The sequence below is a fragment of the Dunckerocampus dactyliophorus genome, chromosome 4, assembly GCF_027744805.1.
Source record: "Dunckerocampus dactyliophorus isolate RoL2022-P2 chromosome 4, RoL_Ddac_1.1, whole genome shotgun sequence".
Classification (NCBI taxonomy): Eukaryota; Metazoa; Chordata; class Actinopteri; order Syngnathiformes; family Syngnathidae; genus Dunckerocampus; species Dunckerocampus dactyliophorus.
The window spans coordinates 9,739,654-9,751,727 of record NC_072822.1 but is presented as its reverse complement, the minus strand read 5'-3'; the positions used below and the strand labels follow the sequence as shown (position 1 = coordinate 9,751,727).

The 12,074-nt window shown below is 42.2% G+C and overlaps 1 protein-coding gene across 2 annotated transcripts in view; it reads left to right on the top strand.

Moving 5' to 3' along the window:
• LOC129180247 (ADP-ribosylation factor-like protein 15) overlaps positions 1-12,074 on the top strand; it is a 111,710-nt gene that overhangs the window by 88,258 nt on the left and 11,378 nt on the right. The window lies entirely within an intron of this gene.

The window sequence follows — 12,074 nt, the reverse complement described above, 5'->3', positions numbered from 1 at the left end:
CTCCCAGCATTATTACAAATCAGGGATTAGAAACCCTGTACATTCTAAACAGCAGGCTACACTACCCTGTCAACATACATTGAAGTCCACATCCCCACTTTTTTACTCCTTTTTTTTGTTTGTTTTTTGGCTTAATGTCATGATGTTAGAAGAGCACGATGGACCATCACCTGTTTCCTTGTCTTGCATGTTCCTATCTGTGTCATTGGGCAAACACCCTGTAAACAACCAGACATTTGATCCATGCGCACCATCTCTCTCTACTTTTAGAACCAAGCGGCCTCTTAATGGGGATGTCCGGACTGGCATTGACATGTCCGGACTTGTCGTCCAGCCTTTGCCCCCAACCAATAACAGGAGGCCCTCCCTGTGAATCACAGGCATGTCTTGTAAGGGATATGTTAACCTTTCAAGCACGTTAGCCAGTGTTACCCTTTGCCTTTTTTTGACAACAGTTACTATGTAGAGGATCTGATTATAGCCCTATAGTGACATATTCTGTGGTTATGCTGTCACGACCGCAAGACACGTCCATGACCTCAGTGCAGCATGATTATGTGCTAGGCTTAACCCAGGGCACCAGAGGGGAGTCAAGGGTCTGCATTCCTCTCTGTGTGCATTATGATCTCATAGACTCCAGTGACATTGATTCACGTTTCCTTGATCTGCCTCTGAAGGGTGATAAATACCTTTCTGCACATCAGACAAAATAAGAGGTCAAAATTCAGTAGAAAAATGCATTTGGTCCATGCATTTGCACAATTCAACACTCTTAACTGCGCCTACACATGCACATAGTAAGCCAGGGAAGCAATACTACCGTTGTATGTGCATAACGTGACACATTAAGGAGGGTGAGGTGAACATTTTTGGTATTCAGATGAGCAGCTCGGGGCTAGATTTGATGCGCCCAGACATTTAAAGATATTTTGTTCTGCAGTGCGAGACTCCGAAGCACAGCTATTCAGTGCAGACAGTATTGTGTGGGACTTGGCAGACACCCCCTGAAGCGTCTTTTGAAAGAGGTTACCTTGTTTGCCCCTTCAGCTATTTTCGCTCAGCCTGTGTCTGGACTCGCAAGTCTGTGAAAATACTCCTTACTAACCTTATCTCCACCTTCCTCTCCTCCATCAGTGTCTGTCATGACGTCACCAATGCCAGGTATCCAAAGCAGACTGCGGTAAACGAACGTTTATTGAATACGAATTATTTACACACCTGCTTTGCGGCACATTCCTGATTACATGGTCTAATGGGATGGGCACTTGAAGCAGGATTAGTTAAGCCTGGGGCGCTACACCTGAACCTCAGTACAACCCCTATGCAAACATCCTCCTGCTCAGACAGAAAAGGTTGTGGAAAAGTTTGCTGGCCTTTTTTTGGGGCTTGTTTAGATATACACACCAAAGACTATGATTTCCAGATAGTTGTCATCCTCCAAGACTTGATTTGACCATATACAAAATAAATTTTTGGTACCACGCTTGGTGCATATTTGTTTATATATATATATATATATATATATGTATGTATGTATGTATGTATATATATATATATATATATATATATATATATATATGTGTGTGTGTGTGTGTATATATATATATATATATATGTATATATGAAAATCTGTCCTGTTTTCCATGCAGCATGTTATTAAATCTAGTCCCTAAGTGGGTGGTGGTAATTGTTGTCAATTTAGCACCTAAATGTTTTTCTACCAAATTTCCTAAAACCAGATTTTCATCCTTTTTAATGCTTGTGGATAAGCAAGCACCAATTTAGAGCATTTCCCCCGGTGTGCCATGTTGCATTATACCATGAAGGAATGGTGGGCTGCTAGTCTGGCTTGTTTTTGACTGTCATTTTTAAATTAGTGTTAACTTTATTTTATTTGAATAGAAAGTCTATTCTTTCACAGTTAGTCTAAATTAGCAAATCCTGTCACATTAGATCAATGAACTGCATTACATCACGTGTTCTCGCACATAGCGCCTGATATCGGCACTAGCACAAGCGTCACAGCCCCTCGGCACAAAACCCACGATAGCGAGGCCATGAACAAAATGCGTGGGGAGATGACTAAGCCCATGGAGACCTGATGAGGGGATCGTGAGATGTTAGAGGTCTGTAATGTGATAGGACCAGAATGATCTTCTTGGTGTTTGCTCGCAGGGATTCTGCACAATGTTGCACCCTGCGTCACAACCACGTCACAGCACTGACATTCTCTCAGGAGACATTGTAGGGAGATGCAGTGGCCAAATGTAGGTTTGAGGGGCGTAAAGGCCATTAACACGGTTCAGTATGTACCTTGTGTTTAAGGTCACGGTCCGGTTCATTTTTGCTACAGTAAGGGAACAAAATGCAAAACAAAAAATTGTTTTACTATGTTTGTTTAGGTGTCACCATTTTCTAAAAGGGAGAGAAAAGAATAGAGATTGTACAGTAAGAGCTAGCGTATGAAGTGAGTAAGGAAAGAAAAGAAAGCAGGCAAAAAGGTGTTCAAATGAAGTACAAAATAATCAAATGGGATTAGAAGAAACTGGTACAGCTTGTGCAGTGATAAAGGAAGACAAAAAAAAAATAGAAAGTGATTAAAAAAAATAGAATTGTAATGTAATGTATTGTAATAATAGCAAGTCATGTTAAATGAAATAACCAGCGTTTATTTTGTGTAGTTGTACCCCACCAGGGGAATCCATGAGATATAATGGATGTTGAGCAGTATAATCAAACATTTGGAGGATGGCCCGGCCGGATACAATATGGTTGTCCATGGCCAATTAATTTTCTGTCCGTGCTTTAAATAAAAAATGAAGCCATTTTATGCACTTGAACGTTGTGATAATAAACGATACCCGTTTTAAATCTATCTTTTTTAATTTTTACAAAGATCTTTCAGAATATTCCCATTTGTATAATGTGTCTGGCTGGGAATGAGTGTGTCTCCAAAATATTGATTAGAACCATCATTGGCTGCCCTTACTTCAACGTGCGGCCATGCAACTTTTCTAGGATATCTTCACATAAGCAAAAAGTTTGAATTGACAATTGTATCAGATGATCCCTCAGTGGAACATGTTACATCCTGACTCAAAACATCTCTCGTCTTTCTTGGCCTACTAAAATGTTTCAGATTGATTGATTTAATTACGTGCTTGCTTAGAGTTGACTCACAGTTAGATGGCCTTGCATGACCGGTGGGGTGAAGTCATTTATAATAATAAGTAACTTTGATGACTTGCTTGATTATACATTGTGGCTATTGTATGTAAGTATGACATTAGTAACATGAACTGTGATATCTATGATCTTGTCACAACTGAATGTTACTTGCAATTTAGACATTCATTAGTTCATATTCACCTATGTGCATGGACGTCGGTAGGTATGCTGCCAAGTAAACAACGGCATTGCTGCAAGTCCTACCCTGCAAAATCTTTGAAGACGACCTCATGTTGAATCTTGCCTGCCCGCTCAGCATCTACAATTCATAGGCCACATCAGCATGATTTAGATTTGCAGGAAGCTTCTAAGAATTGCTGGCAGGTTGTATCAAAATTAATTTGTTAAAACAGCAGGTGAGTCATCACACAGTGACAGGACTACGTATTCTATGCTGCTTAACATAGAATGAGTGGAATTTTTAATACTTGTTTAACCTTATGACGACATCAACTTTTATCTTATCAACAAGTTTTATTTAAAAGTTCTGTATTATACTATTTTTCAACATTTTAAAAAGTCTCAGAAGTCCCACAATAATGTATTACAAGTGTGTTGGCCAAAATATAACCTTAATGCTGAAAATTAGACAGTTTAAAAGTGTTTCAGTAAACCGTACTGGGAACACACTGTTTTATGTGTCTGTAGCTTCAAGGATAACGAGCTGTGTTTGTCCACACCTGTCTGACATTGTGTGGCTTCAAGAAGCGCACTTTATCTATTTTTTAATCAAGCTGTCAGTCGATGAAATAAAAAATTAATTGTGGTTAATTGCGTTTTGTCCATGTTAACTCATGATTAATCACTCTTAATCACAGATAGAAGTACGTTTTTATCTAAAATAAATAGGGATGTGTATCTCTTTGCGGTGAACGATTTGATACGCAACTACGATAACTACATCAAATTTTATGTAAAGGGATATCAATTTTGGAAATATGGACCGTTATTTTATTCAAAAAATAATATATATTTAGAAATCCCCCAGTTTTTGCATGTTTAATGCGAGCTGTGTTTTGTTTCCCGCTTGTGGCTCGACAGTCACCGCTACTTCCTCAAAGTACGGTGTGGGAACTGATGGCCATTTTTATAAACTTCCCTTGCCATCCATCCCCAAATGTTCTCTATGGGATTTAAATAAGGGGAACATGCAGGATGGTCCAAAAGAGTGATGTTATTCTCCCTGAAGAAGTCCTTGGTCAAGCGAGCATTGTGAACTGCAGTGTTGTCCTGTTGAAGAACCCAGCTGGTACCACACAGACAAGGGCCCTCAGTCATGAGGGATGCCCGCTGCAACATCTGCACGGCCCTGCACCACCTGAAGCTCCAGTGTTCCACTGAATGGAAAAGCACCCAAGACCATGATGGACCTCCCTCACTGTGTGCCGCCCTGTGTCTTGATGGACAGCCAATCGGATCCTCCGGCTCAGCGCAGGTGTGATTTTTTTTGGGGGGGGGGGGCTCTACCACTTGACTTTTTTGTTCCATAATGCTCAGGATCTTCCAAAAAATGTAGAATGACTGATGTACTGCTCCCAACCTCAACAGCAACGGCACGCTGCGAGAGGCCTTGCCATTGCAGCTCCACAATCCAATCACGTTCAAAAAGAGAAAGCTTCTTAGCTTTAGCCATCAGGAGGGCAGGACAGTGTGAATGCTGTGACAGTTAAATGACAATTTTAAGCAGATTTTGGCTTTTATAGCCTGTGGTTTTAAACTTTTGACCAGCTGATAAACATCCTAATTCAGTTTAATTATTGTTTTCAATAAATTGCTTTTTCAAAATGCTTTTTGTCTCACTCTCCCTTCTTGTGTTTTGTATTGTAGTTCTACTTAAAACCTTATTAAGATCCAAATGTGCAAAATGCAAATTCTAGCAATTTTCAACTGGTCTTTTAATCAGGAGTGTATGTGGAGTAGCAAATGATTGAATATCTAATGAAACATGAGTCATGTTACCGAGGAAGTGAATAATGATGCTTAATTACTTACATTTATATGCTTTTGGTCTCCACTCTGCCACTGGAGTGTTGTATCAGAGTAGACTCCGCCTACCCCTTCATTTTAAGCCTGGTCCTCGGCCACACTTGGTTTCTAGGGCTGTACACCCCTTAGCACTTACCCCTTACCCCTTGATTTAAGGAGAATTGGGACACCACTTGAACTGAACGTGCAAAACCTTGGGGTAAGGGGTAGAATTGGGATTCAGCCTTAAATTTGCATTTAAAAGTGCAGAAGGTATAATGAGGCAGTCACTCTTGATCAAAGTGATGGTCACAATCCATAGACGGAAGTGTATTGTCAACCCCTGTCCTCAGTCACATTTGTGCACATGGTGAACTTGAGGTCCTGGCACTCGTTGGGTGGTGGCTGTGCTCGGTGACTCATGTGGCGCCCAGTGTCTGAAACTTTCATCAAACGTCTGGCACATGGTGTGTGTGTCATCAGGGCCGGTGACGCGTGTGGCTCTAAATTCTCCGCCGTCTGCTGATTGGCTGCGTGGTCGATGAGACACAGGTGAGGGCCAATCAATGAACCATTTGAAGGAAACAACACAGTGTGAGCAACTCTGTTACCAAATGGCTCTAACTTACTTGTTCAGATCACCCTTATTATACCTTGCACTTGCGTCACTACTGATGGGAAATGTTTAATTGTTGCCAGCTCATTCATAGTTTGGAACAAAGTGAAAGTTACACATTAGTCACTGATAATTATGTGGATGCTATTCAGTTTTGGAATTATTTCAGGGAAAATGTAGCACTTTAGAGTTAATTGAATCTAATCTATGTTAATTGAAGCCAGGTTCATCTTCTTTAACCTTTTTATTTCCTTGCGGTTGAAAAAACAACATCAAAAAGATTCTGTTGCAAGCTTGAAAATCTTAGAAATGTTGAATTAGTTATCGGAATTTGTTGAGGTGTGAGATCTTGAACCTAAGAATGCAGTCACAAATTCATTACGAGAGGGTTCTAAATTAATTGCGGTTTACTGCTAGTTTTGTGCTAAAAACACAGCAGTTTAGCCAGCCTATTTGTATTCCTCATTTAGATACCTCATTTAGCTACAGTCATGTGGAGTCAAAATAGTAGAAACAACTCTCAGTATTATGCATTGCAACTATAGATAGATAGATCGATAGATAGCAACACAAGTGCGTAGCAACACAATTGTGTCTTCCCCAAGGTCTGCATAGCACACAAGCAACAAGAACTCTGTTCCGCCATTATTTTGAAGGTGACATATTTGCGCATGGGAACGTCTTCCGTTTTCACAAACAAACATTTTATAGAAAAGGAAACTTCTACTTTTAAACCCAAAGTTTGCATTATTATACGCTGTACTGAGTAGCGCCGTCAGAGGGGTATTAATTTAAAATGTGTTCTGTGATTGTGATTTAATATCTATCTATCTATATCTAATATCTAAAAAAACCCAGAAGTCTTAACCTTCAGTCCAATCAATAATACAAAAAAATGAAGCCCCTTAAATAATGACACATCTCTTTCAAGCGCAGATAAGTACATAGCACTATTTGCGCAGATAAGTACATAGTACTATTTGTGCAGATAAGTACATAGTACTATTTGTGAGATTGGTGCAATGAAAATGCTGTTAGCTTGGAAAAGTAAACAATCCCATCCTCAAAATGTCATAACAATTGTAAGCGTGCAACATTTCAGACTAAGCATAGTGTTTTCAATGCTCCAGATGGGTAACAAAGGGAAACGAGCTGCAAAGCAAAAAAAAAATGACCATACTCGCCTCTGTTGGTCTGGTTGGTCAAGTTTTGCGCGCTTCTTGTAAAATCTGAAGCCGTTCCAAACTTCAGTTTTTGTTTTTTTTAACTGTGAGTTGAAAATCTTTTGCGGTGACCAGCTAGACTAGCCTGCTGCTATTTACATTCATTCTCGTCTTCAGTCATGCAAAGCTATGGCACATTTTAACCCAGGCTCTCGCGTTCTTTTAAAGACACCCTGTCAACCGATTGCTTCTCTTGTGATACCCGGTGCATGTCTCCACTATCAATCCAAAGGCTGATGGCTGATTGTTATCAATACAGGAGTTTGCTCGTCAAACCGGATATCCGGTCACATTGGTTTATCGTTCACAATCCTAGCCAATCTATATTGTTGTAGAAGCTGTACACTGATTACTCTAAAGTAGTGGTTCTCAACTGGTTTGGCTACGGGACCCACCATCACCCCTCAATGACAAGTGGTGACCCAAATTGTGAGAATGTTTCAACTCAAACTTCTTATACATCTTATACTGTATTTTAAGGGGCTGTTTTCAACACGTGAGCTACAGCGCTGAGATGCTGTTTCTTTACCACATGGACTTCTCCAGCAGTTATCTGCAGCTGTGTGTTGGATGGATGGCACGTTGTCTCCACTCAATGTCCGTCCTCTCACACTCAAGCTTGATAGTCGCCCAAAAACATGGCATGCACCTCGCAACAGTGTAGCAAGCGAGTAGTACAGACAAGATTACATAATTACATAATTATTAAATTTTTTCCCCACCCCCGAACGACTGGAAACAGCTCCGTGACCCACTTTTGGGTCCCGACCCACTGTTCCATAGTATACAGTATTCAAGTGTAAGGGGTATACTCACTTTTATGAGACGCTGTGCAAGCTTGATAACGCTTCACTAGCAAAATGTACATTTACTTTGATGAGTGGAGACGCATTACTCCCATCACTCAAATTGTCAACCAAAATATGCACCAAGTAGAGTTTTAAAAATATACTCTTTGATAAAACCAAACAGACATGCATTTGGTGTGCTTGCAAACTCATAAAACTTCATTTTTTACTCAGTGGTTCTTATTTAAACAGACCCTTAGCAGGCCTGGAAGGATTTGTTTGCTCACCTAAGCTATTCCTTAAACGCTTACAAACAAAGTAATGCTTAATGTCACACTATGTGACTGTTGTGTTAACCTTTGCTCTCTCTCATGCCTCATCACAGGCATGAGCTCAGGTCAGTGCTACATCGTCATCAGAGTAGCCCACAAGAGATAACGTCTGAGTCCCGCAGTAATGGATTGCTGCAACACTGTCAAATGATTCAGCAGATGTCACGTTCATTCACTGGCTTTCTTTTGCCTTGAGAGGCTTGAGCAATGTTGCGAAACTCGGACTGAGCCAATCTCAGTTTTCCCTTTCTCTCTGCAGAGTATTGATTAAGAAAACTTTAAAAAGGGGGGGCTGGGGGCCTCCTGCCAGTCCTGTAAAGATGAGATCATTGTGCAGTGTCACCTATTCTTTATCAACCAGACAGCCAAAAGTTTGGGAGTAATGAAAATTAGCAGTTGAGTGCAGTCAGCATTTTGAACGTTTTATTAAGTTTTACCATCGCAACGCAACCTGTCGTCGTGATGCCAGTAGATGATGAAATGTGCTCTAAAACTTTAAATGCTCAGCTGCAGCCCTGGCGTAGAGTAGAGAGGATCCCCTTCATGTGCTGGCCTTTACAACCACTGTGTATGCTGAGTGAGCAGGCCAGACTGATGGAGGGGGTACTACTGTGGGGGAGCAGGACTTGAACAGTAGGAAAGCAGACGGCAAAGAGGGAGGAGGAGGAGGGTCAGGTGGTGTGACTTTTTACACCGTGGCTCTCTGACCTTGACAATGGAGCCACAGCCAGCGACTGGGCTAGCTTGACGGTGTCCCCCCACCCCCTTTTGTCTCCTGTCGCCTTTCCTCTCGACAGTGACTCTTTGGTTGTTCATCGAGTGCTGCTGGCTGTGGCTGTGGCGGCGGCAGCGGCTAAAATGCACCACCACATCCCTGCTGTCACACGTCCACACCCCCTCCCTCCTACCTTACCTCACGTCTGCTCTTTTTCCAGACAAGCAGGTTTAAAAACTCAACTGCGTATTGAGCCGTCTAGACTGAAGTTGGTCAGCAAGCGGCCCCCCTCTCCCCAAATTGTGATTTGCTGGCTACAGTGGAAAAATGGATGAGGAGCAGGTGACCTTGCTGCGCTCTGTCCCTCATTTCTGGCCAAGTACAAAGTGGTTCTATGGCCACATTATATAAACCCATTGACCACGATGCAGCAATGCTCTGCACGCTAAGATCAACCTGGGTATGCAGCAATAACAATTCACTGACATTGTGATTATAGTATATCCTTGTCCTGTGATGACATCTGTATATACTTTATGACATTGTGGATGTCCACTGATATTCTTTAGATGATGATTAGTCTGTAATACTTAGCTCTTACATCTGCTGATATTAATGTCACATAGTAAAACACCACAAACATGTATGCCACACCTCACTTATCAAATCGTATGGTACTCTTTGCTATGCAGTAATAGTAATATTGGGCTTTTTTTTTTTTTTTAAACAATTTTCAATAAGCCTCAGAGGTCCCACAATAATGTATTGAAAGTGTGGTGTCGTCTTCATGCTGGAATTTAGACAGTTGAAAAGTGTTTTTAGTAATCCCTGCTGGGAGCACGCCGTTTTGTGTGTCTGTCGCTTTAATGCTAATGATCTTTGCATCATTTGTCCATGCCTGTCTCTGAGTGTGTCTGAGAGTCTGATGTCTGTTGCGCACTTTATTCACTTTTTACATATACACTGTAACTCTGCACTTGTCCAACGTAATAGATGGCGTACATGACATACAACAACGTTGGACAGAAGACAGATGCAAATGTTAGCAACACTAGCACAGCTGTGATAGCCTATTCACTGGAGAAAAACCAAATGATCAAATTTACAGCCCTCATGTCTGTGGGTGGCTGTCTGAAGGATAGTTGGCAGAGAGTCATGCTTTATTTTAAGATGTGTAGCAAAGCCTGCTTTTTACAAAGCTGTCCCCTGTGAAGTGGTGAGCGTATACATGGGGTGGACGTTATGTCCATGAGGGAGGAGGTTTTTCCTTCATGATGTCATGCAAACCCAGAACTTCAAAAGCGACTGCTTGAGCACCTCTTCTCTCAAAAGCGGAGCAAACAAGGGAGGGAGATGATAGAGTTGTTTCACGTTTGGTGCTCATAAGATCTGCTCTACTGTAGATACACTTCTTACTATTCTAACTTTTTCTCAAAGGTCATTGTTGCATAATCAGGGCCCTTTCAAAGGGTAACATCTTCACTTAATGCCAGATTGCTAGCAGCATACGATTAGAAAAGGCAATCTTTAGCAAAAGTTATTTTAACATTCAGAAAGCAAACTGACAAACCAATGCAACAATTTAGTAAAAGAAAAGAAACGACTTAACAAGCATGAGCAAATCTCCTTTTTCTTCTGTCCTTTTTGTATGTGTGCTGAGGGGACACCCACTTTCGAAGGTGTTCTGGCTCAAACACAATTTCACTTGTACTGTGTACTAACCTGCTACCATACCTCAATCACAGTGATTCAGCTTTGATCCTGTACCCCTCTTCCATCTTTGCCTTACTGCAGCCCTCCCACCCATCTTCACCTCAGCTTTCTGTCCTTTTCCCACCCATACAGCCTTTCTCATCCTTTCATCCCTGGGCCTGGTGGTCCACCCCTCTGGGAGGTTAAGGGGCATTTTGCGTGAGAGGGCCGCCGGCAGGTTGTGTGGGCACGGCGCTCGCCTTTTCCCACAGCTCGCGTCAAATGTTGCTGAACCCTGACCTCAGCAGGCCCTCTCCAAATCAGGGAGGTACGCAATTCAGCCAGCCAGACCCTATTCAAAACTGGACTTTCCATTGGAGGGGAAAAAAAGAATCCCATCCATTTGTGGCCCGTGCCCTCCCTTTTGTGCACTGTTCAAGCAGGGTCGGACGACTGGCCGCCGCTAGCCAGGACAAGACTTCCGAAAAGCCTATTCAGCATGTGATTTGACCCCCTGGTTCCATAGCTGACTCACAGGGATCAAACACTGGGAACCTTTGGAGGTTCTTTTCCATAGAGTTGTCACCCATTCAAACTTATTTTGTTGTTTTTTTTTAAGCCAAAATCCAAAATGCCAAATAGTCATGTTGTGCCAACATTCAACTAAAGTGGTCTTTCCTTCTTTCTTGTGTCTTTTTGATATGGTTGTATGGATGCAATGTTTGCTTTAAAGAATTCCACTTGTGTGAAAATAGTACTTGTGCTGTTAGTGTAGGATTGTGGATCCCGTGGAAGTAATTTCAAATAGTCTGTCAAGGACAACAGTGCATTGAAATGATCTACTCGGCTACTCATTTTCATGGGAAGTTTAAGGCTCTTGTTACCACTGACGTTCGTATCGACTGGGGAAAGCAAAAGTATGATGGCATCTGTGTGTGTGCGTGTGTGCGTGTGTGCGTGTGCGTGCGTGTGTGCGTGTGTGTGTGTTCAGCATAGGTGAAAGTGTGTGAAGACCCTAACTTGATGCATGGTTTAAATCTTTTGCAGAAGGCAAGCACTTTGATTGTAATGCCGCGTGCTGTGTGCTGAAGTGGGGGGGGCTGCTACAGCTTTCAAGCTGGTCAACTGTCAGGAATAGTGCATGAAAGGGGGCCTCAAGAGTGAAAGGGAATGGAGGGTCCTACTAGGGGGGTCTTGCAGAAAGGAGGGTGGAGGTGACTTGGGGCTTGGAGGACCCTCTGTGTGGGCTGTGACAGCATGGCTGGCCTTCTCAGAAGATACTGAGACCAAGCCATGGAGGGGGGGAGGGAGGTTAGGTGTTGGCACATTGGCCCCCTGCAGTGTGGTGCACGGGCAAGATGCCAGCTCACTTGCTGAAGAACCAAAGACCAGATGTTCTCTGTCATGGAGCTCTCTGCCTTTGGTAAATTGAGTTACTGTAAAGGCCTAATAATCCAAACTGGGGTACGTCGCTTCCGCGGCTGCACACACTCACCAGGTACTTAATCCTCACAA